General features: G+C 47.8%; 1 protein-coding gene across 1 annotated transcript in view; it reads left to right on the top strand.

Moving 5' to 3' along the window:
- Positions 1–16,769, top strand: part of MAP6 (microtubule associated protein 6) — an 81,749-nt gene that overhangs the window by 62,923 nt on the left and 2,057 nt on the right. The window lies entirely within an intron of this gene.

The raw sequence follows: 16,769 nt of genomic DNA, 5'->3' as shown, positions 1-16,769 counted from the left end.
CACAAAATTAATTAGAGGCTTCTCATCTGCCTTGGTCCTGAGTGTTCCAGGAGCTCTTTGGTTTGGCTTCTTTTGATGGAAGAATCCTGCTTCACAGACTGAGTAGCAGGCCTCCTCCTGAGGGCAGCCCCTGGAGCACCAGGAAGCGTTGCCGCTGGCTGTGCCCTCCCCTGGCACTCCGACTGCATGCTGATGAGCAAGGCAGGCAGGTCCGAGAGGCAAAACGAATCTCCCGGCAGTGCTTGGAAGTGTCTGTGGGGTCTCCTCCTCCCAGATCCCCAAGATCTGTGTCACTGGTCGATTTTGAACTTTAGGTACATGTGTTCTTTTCAAAAATTCAGAGAATCATCATGTGCCACAGAAGCTCAGCCTGGGCTTCAGCAATTGACAAAATTTGAAGAAATATTAAACAAAAACAACAAAAAAAGAAACAACCTTGGCCTTAACGTCAATAAAAGGGAGTTGTGTCTGTTAAGTGGTCTTTTCATAGAATCGTCCATTAGACATGTGTGCCTGTGTTTAGCTTCCTATCAGTGGGCTTTAAATTGTATACCGAGTCATAGATACGCCACTGATAACTAAAACTAGATCAGGGCTAGTGAAGAAGGTTAGGTGTTTTAGGTACATTCCAGCTGTCATAGGAAGATCACAGAAATGAGGAGGCTGTTTTCCTCTGATTCCCCTCGGCCGACCACCTGTCCAGTGCTGCTGGTTTCGCAGAGTGACCGGTTGGAGATGTCTGAGGAAGAAAGTTCAAGGTGTAGGGATAGTGTGTTTGGAATTTGACTTTCCGTTTCTGAGACCCAAGGGGGCATAGATGTAGTGGCAAGTGTGGCGATGTTTACTCTCCCTTCCTGAACCGCTCTGGTCTGCTCCTCAGAGAGGGCAGCGGTGCCAGGCCTCAGGTCAGGGAGAATGTCTGTGACTTGGCTGCAGACTAGGAGACTGCCCTGCTAACTAATTAGCAAGCAGCTTTGACCTCATTAATATATAAAAGCAGCTCTCAGTATATTCTGTGTCATGTGTGTGTGTGGCCAAAGCCCCCAAGGGTGGCAAGTGCCACCTTCGCTGTGCTAGAGTTGTGTTGTAGGAATTAGTCAGGGAGTTGTTGTGAAAAAAAACCCCAGTGCTTGTGAGGGAACGCAAAATAGTTACCAGAAAAATAATATTTGCCAATGTGACGTGTATATTGCTCAGCACACTCTGTATCTCCTGTCCTTAAAATCCTCTTGTCCCCGGCATTCTGACACACTGGGCTGCCGTCCGGTGTCAAGCCCCGGCGCAGGCTTGCTCTTCTTTTACAATGAAAGGGGTGAAGAGTGAGGGTCTCACAGTTCCTTACCTCAAAGTCCCTTTAGGTCCTTCTGGTTTGGAGGAAGCGGAGCCTCCATGAACTCTCTCTTACTCTGACCATTCAGGCAGCAAAGTCTCTGCTCACATCATTTTGGTTGTCACCTTGGGGCTGAGTGAGAAGTCTTTTGCAAATTAATTCAGCATGTGCTACATGAGCCATAATTATTAACAGAACAGGAATATCAGAAACGAAGTTGTTGATCAGGCCCACTGCGACCTTCCTTTCTATCTCAGGGTTTGAAACTGTGAGGAAGGAGAAGTATGAAGGAAGGTAGAAAATGCTGGTGGGTCTCCGTGTTTATGAGTCACAGATTTTGAAAGCTATCAGGAAATGACTAGAGTGGATCCCGGCACTGATTCCAACTCTTTGCCAGCTAATCTTAACATTTAGCAGAAAGCTCTAGCAACCTGATCTTAATTGTACCCAGAGGATTTGCCAATGTATGTTCAGTCTCTCAAGATTTGGCATTAGTCAGACATGTTGATGCTAGCCACAATTTGGATTTCTCCATAGAATAATCATTTATTTTTGCAGATCAAATAAATCAGAGTTTCCAATGCACAGGGCATCATTTATTTAGCATTCTCTTGCTAGAAGCCCGTGTGCCAGGCACTGTGCTAGGCGTGGTGGGCAGTATAAAGAAATCTGTCTCCACAGCCACACAACCAGAGGGTGCACATGACTTGATCCCTATGACCAAGTCAAGTTGGTGTTGCCCAAATCACAGTTTGCCATAAGGGTCCCACAGGCTTCCCCACCCCCCGCCCCCACTCACTGCCCCAGGGACCAACTTCCTACCCTCACCCAAGGCTTTAGAGGACCTGTAGCATGTCTTTTTCAACCTGTCAGTATCCCTTTCTGCTTAACACACCCACTGAGAAAACCCTGTTTGTAGTTCACTTTGACTCTTGAATGTGTCACTTTACTGGCAAGAGACTTCCTTTGATTTCTACTGTTTACAAATAAAACTCAGCCAGTCTCATTCTATATCCCAAACGTACTGAATGAAACTGATTTTGGTTCCACAAGCAGTGTTTGGGTGTTGCCTTCCTGAAGGTGACCAAGCTTCCAAAGCTTGTCCCACTGGCCTCTGTACATTTCCCTGTGGTTCCCCGTCCTTCCCTGGTGAGGGAGCTGGGACTGAAGCTTTCCCGCTGTTTCCCTGCCTGCAAAAGCAGCCCCAAGAGCTGCGCATTGGCTTCCCTCAGCAATCTGTCCTGTCTGTGCTCCCATTCGGTCCACATAGCTTTCTTTGCCTCTCTGAGGCAGACAGGAAGTGTCTAATTACGATTTTGTGGCCTGGGTTTTGTTGCATACCACAGATTGTCTATGTAACATGTAGCGCACACCTCTCTTGGTGCTATTTCATTCCTGCTGTAAGAGAATGACAAAAATATTCATGTATAGCCAATTGATTGTGACGTGCTTGTGGTCTGTGCTTGCTCAGAAAAACAAACAAACAAACAAACAGTTTTTCCAATTATAAATAAATGCTAAAGACGAACACCACTTTCTTGATCTTATTTCCTTGGTGAGGCCCACCTGAGTAGGTGAAGGAATGAACCTTTTGCATTTGAGCCATTCTCTGCAAGATGAGCTGTGCCCTGCAGTCTTCCTGGGGCTCTCCATAATGCAGCTTGACTCTTTTAGATTGCCTCTCAGATACTATTGGCAAGCAGTCAGAGCTAAGTTTTGGGAAAGCGAAGATGGACCGGGAGACGCACTGGCCAAAAAGGTAGTGTAACATTTTGATCCAATGTTGCCGGGAAGAGCGACCGCCTGCACCGAGCACCACCTTGCCACACTGGGAGGCTGGGCTCTGACTCTCTGCCTCCTTCCTGTCGACTGGCAGGACTGTCATTTCTGGCTTTTTCTCCTCCAAGGGATGGCAGAGATGCCTTCACTTGCTCAGTTAATCTATGGTCACTGTGGATGTTCCACCCATAGGGGGCTGGCTCACTGTGGGTTGTGGGGGTGACAGTCGTGTGTGTGCCTTATGTGGGGGTGCTGAAACAGCCACCAGACAGGCCACCAAGCAACAACAGATCAGGTAGTTGGGAACTCAGATGAAGGACAGGCTTCTTCCAACTAGGGCTGGGGAGTCGCGGAAGGCTTTGTGGCAGAGGGAGCCCTGGAAAGCAGCTGGGGTGTGGATATGTAAGGGCAAGGCCACTGCAGGGAGCAAGTCTAGAAATGGAAAATTGGGGGGCTGGGTGGGAACCTGAAAGCTAGGACCAAGTTTGCCCACTTTGTTATCCTTCTGGTAAAGTGGAAGACAAAAGATTTTATACTCTTCATTTTTCCAACATATGTTGATTGAATACCTATTATGTGCCAGGCACTGTGCTGGGCACTAGGGAAACCAGGATGACTGAGACCCCGCCTCTGATCACAGTGGGGCACGAAGGAGGAGGCCATTCTAGCTGGTTCCATGGATCAGGGAGGACTTCAGCGATGGGTAGGTGTTGACCAGGTGAACAGAGCCGGGGGTGGCCAAGGCATGCCAGATAGAGGGGTCTGCCCAAGCAAAGGTCGGAGGGGGGCCATCAAACACCAGGTGAACTTCAGTTCTGGGGGGGTAGCTCCCTTGGGAGGGTCATGGCACAGGCTGGAGAGTGGTAGAGCTCGGTGGTGGAGAGGCCTGGTGCACGTGAGTGGGCGGTTGCTAACTGGGATCTCCATTTCCATATGCCCAGATCGTACCTACACCCTGCATGCTCCCCTGTCATGCTTTTCTTGCTTGCTTATGCGTCAGGCGACACCACAGATCCTCTCTTGCTCTAAGCTAGGAGCCCTAGGGTGGACTTTTATTGCTGGACCTGATTGCTGAGTTTTGGGGGAGGCAGGGGTAGAAATCAATCAAGGGTGGTATAAATGAAAAGCCGTATGTATTTGTTTTCCAGATGAATAGAAAACATCCCACCCACCTGTCTACTTTTGTATGAGGCAGAAAACACAAAAGCTGCTCAAGAAATAAAACAAATACATAAAAGCATATTATTAAGCTCTCTTTTGACGAGTTAAGGGAGAGAGACAAAACGGGGATTGAGAGAGGTGGTAAGAAAGACAGGCGAGAAGTAGAGAGGTAGAAATAGCGGCACAGAGAGAAAAAGACATGGGAAAGCACACATATGAAGACACCTAGAGTAACCTAAGAGAGTGCGAGAAGGTGAGACACACTCAGAGTCAGAGAAAGGGCAAGGGTTGGGCAATGGAGAAGGCAGGAAGGCAGGGGCCTTGCCAGCTTTGTCAGTGCTGCCCACGTGCTCAGGGCTCCCCCAGAGGCTCTTCCGCCTGTGGTTCCCACCATGCTCCCCTCTGCTGCCCAGAGCCCCAGGAGGCAAATGTATAACCCATCACTCACATTACCTCCCTGAAACAGCAAACAAACAAAATTCAAACCAGCCCCCTATTTTCAAAATAGGTCATTGTTGCTAAGTTAGCTATAAATGTATTTCAATTCTTCCTTAGAGTTTGTGTGTTCTTCATGAAATTCTTCCCTCTTTTGTTTCACTAGGGCTTAAGAATTTACAACCTGCTTCTCACTTCTCATAGATTTGAGGAGCGTCAAGTCCCATTTCACAAAGGCTATGGACTCCTTTAGTGTGTCACTGTGGTTTAAGGCTCCTTTTACTGCTAAAATGTCTCAAAGCAGTTCACATTTTCAGGACCATAGGTACAGAAGTTTCTTTCAGGATATAACCTGTGGACCATCTGCGTTAAAGCAAGGCTCCACCCCTAGCACCACCTGAGACCAGCAGGGCTAGGAAAGCGGCTAGGGCAGCCAAGGCCACTGGAACAGGAAAGACAGCTGTTTCAAACAAAGGGAGCCCAAACTCCACTCTCACAGAACCGGGCATGTGTTTCAACCCCCACTTCCACCCCACTGCCATTTGATGCATATATCCTCATAACACCTAGACCATCCTAGAATTCCTACAACAGGGAGAACTAGAATTAACACCATTATTTATTGTGTTATTTACCCTATGAATACTGGTTAACATGGACAGTGCACTTAGGTGTTTACAAAGTTCGTGAGTGGAAACCAGTGCTGCTGTGCAGCGCTGTGTCTCTCACTAACCTCCTGGAGCATTAGTGTCCTCCTCTGAAAATGGGGACACTAATACCCCCCTCAGAGGAGCAGAGTGAGGATGAAATGACATGAGGGCTCTAGGGAACCCCTGGAGGACACTAAACATGTCACTTCACGCCCTTCCCCTCCCTTTAGAGTACTTGAAAGTACTTGTCCACTTTCTGACAGATATATACTTAGCTGTTAGTAATACACCAAGTTGATTGAGACAAACATTCTTAAGAAGATTGCTTTTAAAGAATTACAGCTATTGAATTACCTTGAGTCCACAGACCTAAATGGTAATATTCTAACAATTTATATGTATGTGTTGCTTATGAAGCATTTATTTCTGTGCCATTCCACTGAACCCTCCCAATGTTATGGGGCAGGTGTTGGCCCCATGTAACAGAGGAGAAAGGGAAGCTCAAAGAGGAGGGGGCACCTGCCAGCTTGGTCAGGCTTAGAACATGGAGAAAGCACTGGAATCCAGGCTTCCAGCTCCATAGCCTGCTGTCTATCCCTCTCACCTGAAGGAGGCTCAGCTGGCCTGAAAAGAATCAGGTTTCAGACAAGTGGGACCCCCCAATAAAAACTAAGCCCATACCCCACAGTGCCACACTCTGGCTGGGCCATTCCAGGTCCTCCAGCAAGCTTGCCTAGTACCCTCTTTAAATCTTGGGACCCGGATACAAACTGAGGGAAAATAAGAATGGGGTCAGATCTATATACATCTGGCTCAGACGTCCTGGCTGTACTGACCAATTATCACAGCCAATACACAGTTTTTCTCCTTCTGGTACTAGCTTGCCTGGGTGACTGCAATGTAGGTTACTAAATGCAGAATTGTCCAGCAGATTCTTCATTCACAAGAAATATACTCAGTCCTGGAGGTACCAAGATAAGACTGGTATCCATTATTATCTGCAGTATATGAGTATTGGATCTGAGACTGCCATTTTGAGCATTTTATTTCAGCCAGTGGAATTGAGCTTAAATTTCTGTCCCTTGTCCTCATGTAATGGGCCTCAATTACTTGTTAACCTGGCATTGTATATAGTGATCTCGACAGATGGCCCCAGAACTCTTATCTGGGGCCAAGAGAGCTTCAGATGCTGAGATTTAAAAGTTACTGCCACTGCTTGCTACTGGTTTAAGCTGCTAGAGGGATCTTTATGCAAATCTGACCATGTCACCCCGTGCTTTAAACCATCCGTGGGCTCCTCGTGGCGCAGAAGCTTCTTGTTCCCTCGGTGCACCATGCTGCTTCTCACCTCCATGCCTTTACCCTCGCTGTCCACCTGCCTGGAATGCCCTTCTCCTGCTTCTCCACCTGGCTAACTCATCCTTCAAGACTCCGCTCAGGGGACAGCTCCAGGAAGCCTTTCCCGCACCTCCCAAGCTGGGTAAGCTGCTCCCTGTGTGTCTTCATGATGGAACTTGCCACATGTACTGTGTCATCCGCTCATGTGTGTATCCCCCTTACCAGACCGTGCTCCCCCAGGGCAAGGGCCAGATCTCTGTTCACCTTTGTAGCCCTAGCTTCTGGCCCAAAGCCTACCATAGAGAGTGTCTTCTAAAGTGCTCATTGAATGAAAAATGAGTGAGTGAATGAATGATAAGATTCACTGTCTGCCTCCACATTCACCATGGTGCTTCCACAAGGCTCTTCTCTGACTATTAACTGTCTCTGCTCCCATGAAAGGGGCAGTTTTGTGAGAGGTCACAGCAACTGCAGACCAGAGAGCAGTCAATGGCTGGTTTTATACTGGCTGGCCTCTGTTCAGGCCTGCATACCTCTATACTTTAGATAGCCACTTTTTCTAAACAGTCTTGATTGCATAAAATCATGGGCTCTTGGTTACAGGGTAATCTAAGAGGTTGGCCAATCTCACTCCCTGCTCAGTTCAGGGCTCCTAACTCTAGAGTGACAGGACCCTCCCCACCACCACACATTTCACAGGCATGTCTAATTCCAAGCAAGGATTATAACCAACAGGCCTGATTCTAAATCCAAGCTCTACTATTTACTAGCTGTGTGACCTTAACTGAGTCTCTTAATTTCTTTAAGCCTCCAATAGATAACAATAATACAAATATCCATCACTCTTCGAATATATTTGGTTCCCAATTCAGGAAGCAAGAATTTGGCCAGCAAGGGATAATTTTATTTATTTCGACCTGTTTGTTTCCAGAGTTCAGGATAGCAGGTGGCAAGAGCTCTGAAAGCAAGGGATACCTGATTCCCAGGCCTGCGGTGAGGGCCCCATGGGGAGGCATGCAAAAGTCCTCTGCAAACTGGAATGTGCAATGCCCTCGCCAATAGCTGCTGTTATGGGTAGTTTTGCTGACCACAGCTTCCCAGTTAATTACTGCCCCTGGTCCCTAACAGTATGGCAGCTGGAGCTACACAAGGTGAATCCACTCCTGCCACACAATGGCCTGAGATTAACGCCATCTAGTGTTGGCTCTTGCTGCCTCTTCCCGTCCCCCAGCCTTTCATCTGGCCCCTGCTCTCTAAGCACACCCTATAAATCAGCTGGTGCAGATCCATCTCTGCAATTCCACATTCATTTGGAGTGATCCCCTCTGGATGCAGGAAACCAATTTTGATTAATTGCTCAAGATCCGATCCTTTGCTTTAGATGGGGGTTGGGGGAAGACAATGATGATTTGCAAGTTCCCAGGAGCATAGTGTTAGACAAGAATTGAGCACTGCCTTAGTCCAACACTTTACATTTTAAAAAGGGTCATTAGCAGAATTATTAGATTCCTGGCAGCCCACTGGGACAATCTACTGTGCCTTTGGCTTTGCCTTCTTGGTGCTAAAACAATCGAGAATGCCTTTAAAAATATTTCTCATACAATTGGAAATTTATTTAGTTCTCCTTAGCAGGCCAAATCTAGAAAAAGTATTTAACAATGGCAAAAATAAATAGGTAAATAACCACAAAGAAAACATAACCACCTAGCCACTTACCCACCTAAGTGCAACCATTTCCCTGTATTTCAGAAGAACATGTCTGCCTGGAGGGAACCCAGAGTGGCAGGGAAAGACCTGAACTAGGGACTGGCCCCAGATCTTGATTCGACTTTTGTAAAATGCAGAGTTGCCACAGCCTAGGGGGAGGGAATGAACCTTTACTTGGCCTTTACACACTTCGTCTCATTTAATCCTCACAGTAAGGTTAGAGTCTGCAGGTGTCACTCCCATTTACAGATAAACAAATCAGAACTCGGTGATTAAGGAACAAAGTCACACAACTTGTAAGTGGTGAGCCAGGATGTGAACCCAGGTTTGGGTGACCCTAAAACCCATTCCTTGTCCAGCACTTGGGACTATCTGTAGGATTCCTGTTGCAGAGATGTGCATCCCCTGAAACAGCAGCCTCCTCCTCTGTCCCTCGCTTGCTCTGAAACGTTCAATGACTCTCCATACTCTCGTCTATGGAAAATGAGTCACAAGAAGGTCACAGATGCTGAGTTTGATCTACACAGTTCACTCCCTCCACCCCTGACCCAGAATTAAGTCTTGTGGAGGCAGCATTTCTCCTAACTGTGGTCCTAGCTGGTGTTTCTGTGTGATGAGCCACATCTGGCGGACTCAGTGTGGCCCTGGGCTGGTAGACTGATTGGCAGCTGCACAGGTAGGGCTTCCAGGTGTGAATGCGGATGGGCACTCTTAGGCAGGATGCCACTGCTTTCTGGGGCTAAGGTCTTCTTTTTCAGGGTCGGCTGAATGCTAGGAAGTAAACCTGGTGGGCAGGGGGAGCTGTGCAGTGGGAGTAGCCAGCCAGGTTGTTGGGGGCCTGGGCCCAGAGGGGCAACTGTCTAAGGAGATGCAGTTGGGAGCTCTGAGCTGGAACCTGCAGAAGTCATTGGCTCCAGCCAGAGCCAGTCAGAGTCATCTCAAGCCGAGCCCAGTCCAGGCATCTACAGACAAATTTGGAATCTCTATATCTGTATATTCCACCAGGAGGGATACTATAGAGAGGAAAGAGCTCCTCCATTAAGGTCCTGACTTTGCCCGAACTCACTACGTGACTTTGGGCAACTTACTTCCGCTTTCTGCACCGCGTTTCCGCTTCTGGAAGGTGAGGAGAGGGCTTTCTGTCTGCCTGGCTGACACCATTGTTGTGAGAATCAAATGCCTTGTATGTAAAGTTATCTCAGAAACCTTAAAGAGATGTTATCATTTGGAGGGCCAAAAAAGGTGCTAAGTTAAAAACAGGAAAACATTTTTATGTCATGTAAATGCGGTTGTTAGAATTTGATCTTGTATGAGCTATTTTAAAACTCCTCATTGAGAAAGTAGGCCTCCTACCATGTGCCAGCCCTATGCTAGTGATCCCTATGGCCTGGCACATAGTAGGCATTTAGTAAATGTTTGTGGAAGTACGAAAGGAGGCAAGAGGCAGGGAAGAGAGAGAGGAGAGGAGGGGAGGGAGAGAGGGAAAGACAGATGAAGCAGGCATGGTCCCTGGCCTGAAAGTGCCCAGTCTAGAGAGGCAGATACAAAACTATTGAAGCTGATCTGATGGGGGCTGCTGCCAAGGTGGGGGTGGGAGTGGGGGCACTGTGGGAACACAGAAAAAGGAAGTAGAGGCTCAGAGGTTTTTTCACTGAGGAAGATTCTTCAGTTACGGAGTAGAGGTTGCTAAGTGGATGGCGAGGGGTGGTGTTTGGGCAGCCAGCACTGATAAAGCTAGAGCTGCTTGGGCTGATCATTGGAGGTATAGACTCCAGGGCAGAGGAGGTGTGTCCTGTGTGGAGACCAACCTACAATGTGGCCTTTAGTTCTGCAGTTACACTGTCCAAGGGACAGAGCCAACTGAGACACATTGTAAGGAGGGCAGTTGGAATGTGAGGGCTCGGGGAACCAAGTCTGAACTGTTGTGGGGCTTGTGTTACTTGGAGAAGCCAGGGATGCAGACCCAATTGCTGCCCCCTTCAAATACCTGAAAGACTGTCCTGGGGCAGCCAGCAGGGCATTCACTAAAAGGGTGGCCCTGGAGTGCAAAACAGGGATCAGTGCAGAGATAGGAAGGAGTGGAGCTGACTGCAATGCAAGCTTCTGCTCAGGTCTAACCAGTGGCCACTGAGGAGGAGGCTGCCTCACCGGGCATGTGCAGCCCACCCCAGGCAGTGCGAGCAGGGGCTGGGCAGCCACCTGCCAGGGAGATTGCAGCAGAGGCTCAGGAGACCCACGGCCCAGCAGTCTGTCCTTCCAGCCCTGGGCACCTTTGATTTGGCTTGTGGAGTTTTGCTTTTAGGGAAGACTTCTCCAACAAAGTGACAGCTTGGCCCCTAATAAGACCTTTGAGCCTCTCTGGTTTGAAGAGACACAGGCCAATAAGGCTTAGGGCCCAGCTTGGAGGTGGTGCCTGTACCCAGGTGGTGGCGTCATGTTTGTGGTGTGTGTTTACAGGTCTGTCTCCTGCCTCACTCTAGGAGCTCCTTCCCCCAAGTCAGGGCTTGGCTCTCATTCACTTCTGTGTCCCCAGTGAGGGCCTGACACAGAGCAGGGTCTTAGTAGATTTGTTCAGTGAATGGATAAAAGAGAAAAAAATTAAAAGTGAATAAAGAGAAGAAGCTACACCAGCCATGTGTTTTTCCACCAATATCTGCCAGGTACTACAATGAGCCAGACCCTGTGCTAGATACTCATGATGCAAAGATGAAGAAAACACAGTCCCACAGTCTAGCAGGAGAGGCAGATAATTACCAAACAACAGGATAATTACTAAAAGAGACACTCCCACAGAGTCCGGTTGAGGATAGAGGCGGAGCGAGAGTTGTTTTGAGAACTCCTGTCTCCTGCAGATTCTTCATGAGAATAATGAGCCTTTCAAAGATGGTTTCCTTGGCAATCCCCCTTGGCGGCTGCATTTCCATCACTGTGTTGGGAGCTTTGTTTGTGTCTAAGAATCATGAGCACATGTACGGGGCCCATGGAGGCAGCAGCAAGGGAACAGAGCCCTGGAATCACACTGTCTCTGTCCATGTTCTGCCAGGGGCCCTGTGGTGCCATTGGCCTGGGCTTCACTGTTCCCCTCCTGCCCATCTTTGCTCCAAGTGAGTTTGCTCCATCTCTTCCACCTGCCTGCTGAGATGTTGAGAAGCCCATGTTTTAGTCCTGGACCTGGAGAATCACTTGTCCATTCTGGGTCAAGTTTCCATCTGTGGAGCAAGACAAATGGACCAGATCAGCAAGCCCCCCTTTGGAATTAACATTTGCTAAACATCACTTGTATTCCAGGGGCCATGCCATGAGCATTCACATAAGCTAATCCTCCCTAGAAGGTGGACCTTCTAATCTTCCTTTTATAGATAAGGAAACTGAGGCCTGGAGATGTGTGCCCCGATGCCATCCTATGGCTAGGAAGGGGTTGAATTCACATTCAAACCCAGCTCTTCGGGCCTCAAGCCCAGTCAAGACACTGTCTCTTTAGCAGGTTGCTTTTTACATCATGAGAAATAATATATCTTAAAACGTCTGGCACCAAGCCTGGCCCATAGTTATTGCTCAGTTTCTTTCTTCCTCAAGGCTTTTCCACACTGCCTCACACTCCCACACTTCCCCTGGAAGGCAGGAGATTCAAGGACAGGGTCCATAGGCTCCCCACTTTCTGAATTATGCCCTATGCCAGGAGCATTGCCACAGCTGTTGGCTGCTTTGATGGTGCAACAGGAGACAATCTGGGAAGAAAAAAAACATGTGGATGGACTATAGGACTGGAATTGTGTGCAAGGGCAGGAATCAGTGGGAGGGAGTGAAGTCCTTTCACCATCCAGTGGAGGACAGGGCTCAGTAATCCTGCTGCTCGACTCTGGAAAGTATGGATCCAATGTCAGTGTGTGTGCACTCAGGAGGCACTACCTTGTCTCCATGGAAACAGGAAGAAGGATAGAAAATGAAGTGTCTAAGACAAGATGTCTCATATAACCTTGGAACATTAAGTTTTGCAAATAGGACAGAGCCTGGCACAGAACAGTCTGTTGTTTATTCATTCACTCAAGTATTAAGTCAGAACCCACCTGGGCTCAGGTACTGTTCATTTAAGGTACAGAGGATACAATGATGTGCAAAACTGACATGGTCCCTGCCCTCTGGACACTTCAGTCTAGTGAGAGAAACATTAATCCAAAAGAATACAAGGAATTAGCTGAGATAAGAGAGGAAAGCAAGTGCCAGGGACTAGGAGAGCCTGTAGCAGGGGGCTGGCCATGACTGTGGGGTCAGGGAAGGCTTCCCAGGGCAGTGTTTCAGTGAGCTGAGAGATGACAGCTGAGTAAACACTAGCCAGGTGAAGAGGGAACAAGAGAATATTACAGGAGCAGACAGCTGCATGTGCAGAAGCTGTAAAATGGGAAGGAGCAGGGCGTGCTGAAGGAACAGAATGCTGGGCACAGAAAGCCAGGAAAGGCAGGAAGGAGAGGGGTGAAGGGGTAAGGAAGTGGGTAGATTGGCCAGCTAGGTGGGGCTGTGTAACACATTTTCTTCTTTATTCTTGGTACAAGGAGTAGGTATTGAAAGGTTGTGAGCAAAGAAGGGACAAGATAGGGTTTGCTCTCTTAAAAGATCATTCTGATTTCTGTATGAAGAATGGGTTGGAGGAGAGCAAGAATACATGGAACAGGGGACAGCAGTTAGGAGGCTGTGACAGTGGTCCAGGTAGATGATGGCATAGCAGGTGGTAGGGGAAGGGAGGGAGGGAAAGAAGTGGGAATATTCAAGAGATAAATGTTAGGAGCTGAAATCAATGGGACCTGATGGATGGGGTGAGGGTTTTGAGGGAGAGGGAGGTATCAAGGATGAATCTGAGTTTCTGGCAGGGGCTAAGGAATAGAGGATGAACCAGCTTTCAGCAACAATAACTTTTAAAACTTTCCATTTTGCCTTCTTTGTTTCAGATACTGTGCTGGGCATTGGGGCTGCAGGCAAGGAGGTTGGCCCCTGTCTTCAGGGAGCTCTCTGTCTAGCAGGGGAGCCTGGCCTGCAGTGGGGATATGTGAGAAAGTGGAGAGAGAGACTGTGAGACGGTGCTGCAGCAGGGATGCAAACGAAACTAATCTGGAGAGACACAGGCAGGAAGACGAGGGAGGAGGTGGGAGCTGAGCCGAGCCTTCAAGGACAGGCAGGGCCTTGACAAAGAAAAGTGGGTGAAGCAGAAACAAACAGACAGCCCAGGCTGGCAGTGTGCAAAACAGCATGAGAGGATGATGCAGGGAAAATGGGGTTCCCCCAGGACTGCTGTGAGGGTTGAATGACATAAGGCAACAGACGCATGAGCATTTTAGTAAACTGCTATCACAGTTATTACAGAAGTGGACTTATTTGTGCACTATCCAAGCACTCTGAAAATATCAGGAATTATTATTCCAGATGCCCACCTAGCAAAATTTTCTGTTGTAATAATCCCTGACATTTATATCGTTATCCCCACTTGATAGGTGGGGAAACTGAGGTCTACGGTGGTTAAACAATTGCCCAAGACCTTTCAGGCAATAAGCAGTACAGAAACCAAGGTCAGCCCAGCAGGTCGTTGTACTTTCTGAGAGGTTAGTGCTTTCGGGGTGCACAGGCTGGGAGAAGGCGCCCGTGGCATATGCTGTCTTGAGAACATGTGCTGCTGACCCAGGGCACCAGATTTGGTTGTGCAGGTTGGGCCATGCCCAAGGACAGCTGGCCTGTGGCCTGAGTGGGCTGAATGCAGCCTGCTTCTGCTCCCCAAGCCACGGACCAGCTTCCACCCTGAGGGGGTGGCTTTGCCTCATTCATACCAGCCTCACTGGAGGAGGTGGGGCACTTTACAGATGGGAGACTGGCAGGCAACTGGAACCATGTGAGGACCAGTCAGTGTCAGTGAGGATTTCATGGTGCCCTTGAGTGCAGTTTCATGCATAGAAAAACTGTCCAGGCTGCTTGGCTTTTAAAGATGAATGCTTAATAAAAAGTAACAAAAACAAAATTAGTAAAATGTAACAATCTATTTTAAGGAGGATGTTATAGCTTAATTCGATTACCCTAAATATAAATTATGAATAATTTTAAATAAATTAAGATTAAAAATATGGTGACCATTGGCTTGTCATAAAAGTTCCATCGTTGTTTAAAAATGTGTAAAACTGTCATATCTTTCAGCTTTAGGTTATACATCTAATTTAATTATTCCGTTACACATTTTATATTGGGATTACAAAGCTAATCTGTTAGACATTCTAATACGCTAAATTATCTTAAACATTACAAATACCTTTGAACTAAATCTATGCATATTTTTCCTAAACTTTTTTCTTTTTTCTTTTTTTTTCCTGGAGCCAGTGTCTCACTGTGTCACCCAGGTTAGAGTGCAGTGGTGTGATCTCAGCTCACTGCCACCTCCACCTCCTGGGCTAAAACGATTCTCCCACGTCAACCTCCTGAGTAGCTGGGACTACAGGCACCTGCCACCACACCCAGCTAATTTTTGTATTTTTAGTAGAGATGGGGTTTCAGCATGTTACCCAGGCTGATCTCGAACTCCTGACCACAAGTGATCTGCCCGCCTCGGCCTCCCAAAGTGCTGGGATTACAGGGTTTTTCTTAAACTTAATATAAAAAAAGTAATATTGGGAACTTGATTTAATTCATCATTTTAAGCTTAATTATAACCTTCCCATGATTAAAGATACCCACTAAAGAAAAAAGTTTTCTAACCTAAGCAATATGGGGTTATGTATCCATGCAAAGTTGAGGCTAGCTCACAACTGGCTCATTAAACAGAAGAGCCCATTAAACAGAAATTTGGTAGGTGGCACAGGAGCCAATGCTGTAGATATCCAAGGAAACGTACTTCTGGCCCAGGCTGCAGGGCTAGCCTTCTTTGTGACCTCCAGGCCAGCAGGAGACTCCAGGCCCATGTCCTACCCTTGGGATAGGTTCTGCAGCCCAAGCCCCTGAGATGGAGTTAAGCTCCCTTTTTTTTCTTTTGTCCCTTCTCAGCTTCCTCACCCTGTTGGGAGGACACCACCCAGGTTGCTTCACAATCTAAGAGAATACACCTAATCACTTTCCTGCTTGGCTCTGTTCTGAATTCGGTTTTTCTTTTTCCTCTCTGACCAGCCACCAGTGACTGGAGGTATTTTAATGCCACTTTTGGATTCCACATGCTTCTCACAGCCTTGCCTGGCTCTCTTCTCAAACACTAAGGTCCTACTGATAGCAGCCAGCTGTGTCCATCTGGCCAGAGCAGCTGTGTTCCATATCATGCTAAGCCAGAGAGCTGCCCTGGCCCCTTCCACTGTGATGCTCAGGGACAGCCAGGGGAACTGGATGGAGAGGTTGCCTGTGCTGTGTGGACTCTGCTGAGAAATACCAGTCCCTGGGTGGCTCAGGATGCTAAATACAGTAAAAAGCTTCTGCATCAGGACAACACAGAAGAATAAAAGCAGTCCAAATACACGTAATTTTACTTCTAAGTAAATAGAAAAACAACCATAATACTACCCAATAATACCATAGTACAAGGTGCTCTAGGTGCTGACCTCTAATCATTATAGATTTCTGAGTAAATATCATTATACCCAATAAATAGAGTAATAGTAATAGCCACCTTGCATTGAGCACCTACTATGTGCCAGGCACACTAAGGGAAAGAGCACAGGATCCAGGAGCAGAAGGATCCAGATGCTAGTCCGTGGGGGTCCCCTCACTTTCCCCATCACTTGTCCTCTCATGACCTCATTTTCTTAATCAGACAAGTAAGGGTAAGAAAATCCTTCCTGTGTGCTTCACAGGGCTGCTCTGTTGCTGAAATTAGCTATAAAAGGGAGCCATTCGGAAAGCTGGATGTGTTGTAGGCGTGCAAGGGCCTGTGATGCTTGCTGAGCAATGCCACTCTCTCGACTTCCAACGTGGCCTGCAAGGAAGGAGTGTGCACTCTAAACCAGAGGGCTCCAGGCTGGCCGGGTCTAAGTGTGGCAATGCTTGCTTTTGAGTGTTAGTGTTGTCACACGCTCTCCACAGTGTGGGTGGGCCAGGGGATGAGGCAGACGGCCACAGTGAGGCAAGGGAACAGCGCCTGAGGATTCTGATGAAAGACTGGGACTCTTGGCTATAGGGAAATAAGCCCAAGAGCCTGGAAGTTGGTGAGGGCAAAGGTCTCAGGAGAGCAGAGAGAGCCAGAAGTGGGAATGGAGTTAGGGGATCAGGGCCTCATCCCTACCTGAAAGCGGAGTCCTATTGAGTCACCTAGCAAATGTTGGGGGTAGTGGGAGTGGTGCATGCAATCACAGGGCACACTGTCTATGGAGAATTTAAAGCAATAAAGCTAAAAGCTGCCTGTAGTCCAGCTATTC

This window comes from Gorilla gorilla, chromosome 9 (assembly GCF_029281585.2).
Source record: "Gorilla gorilla gorilla isolate KB3781 chromosome 9, NHGRI_mGorGor1-v2.1_pri, whole genome shotgun sequence".
Lineage (NCBI taxonomy): Eukaryota > Metazoa > Chordata > Mammalia > Primates > Hominidae > Gorilla > Gorilla gorilla.
Note: the sequence above shows the minus strand (reverse complement) of the source record. Positions and strands in the feature narration are given on the sequence as shown.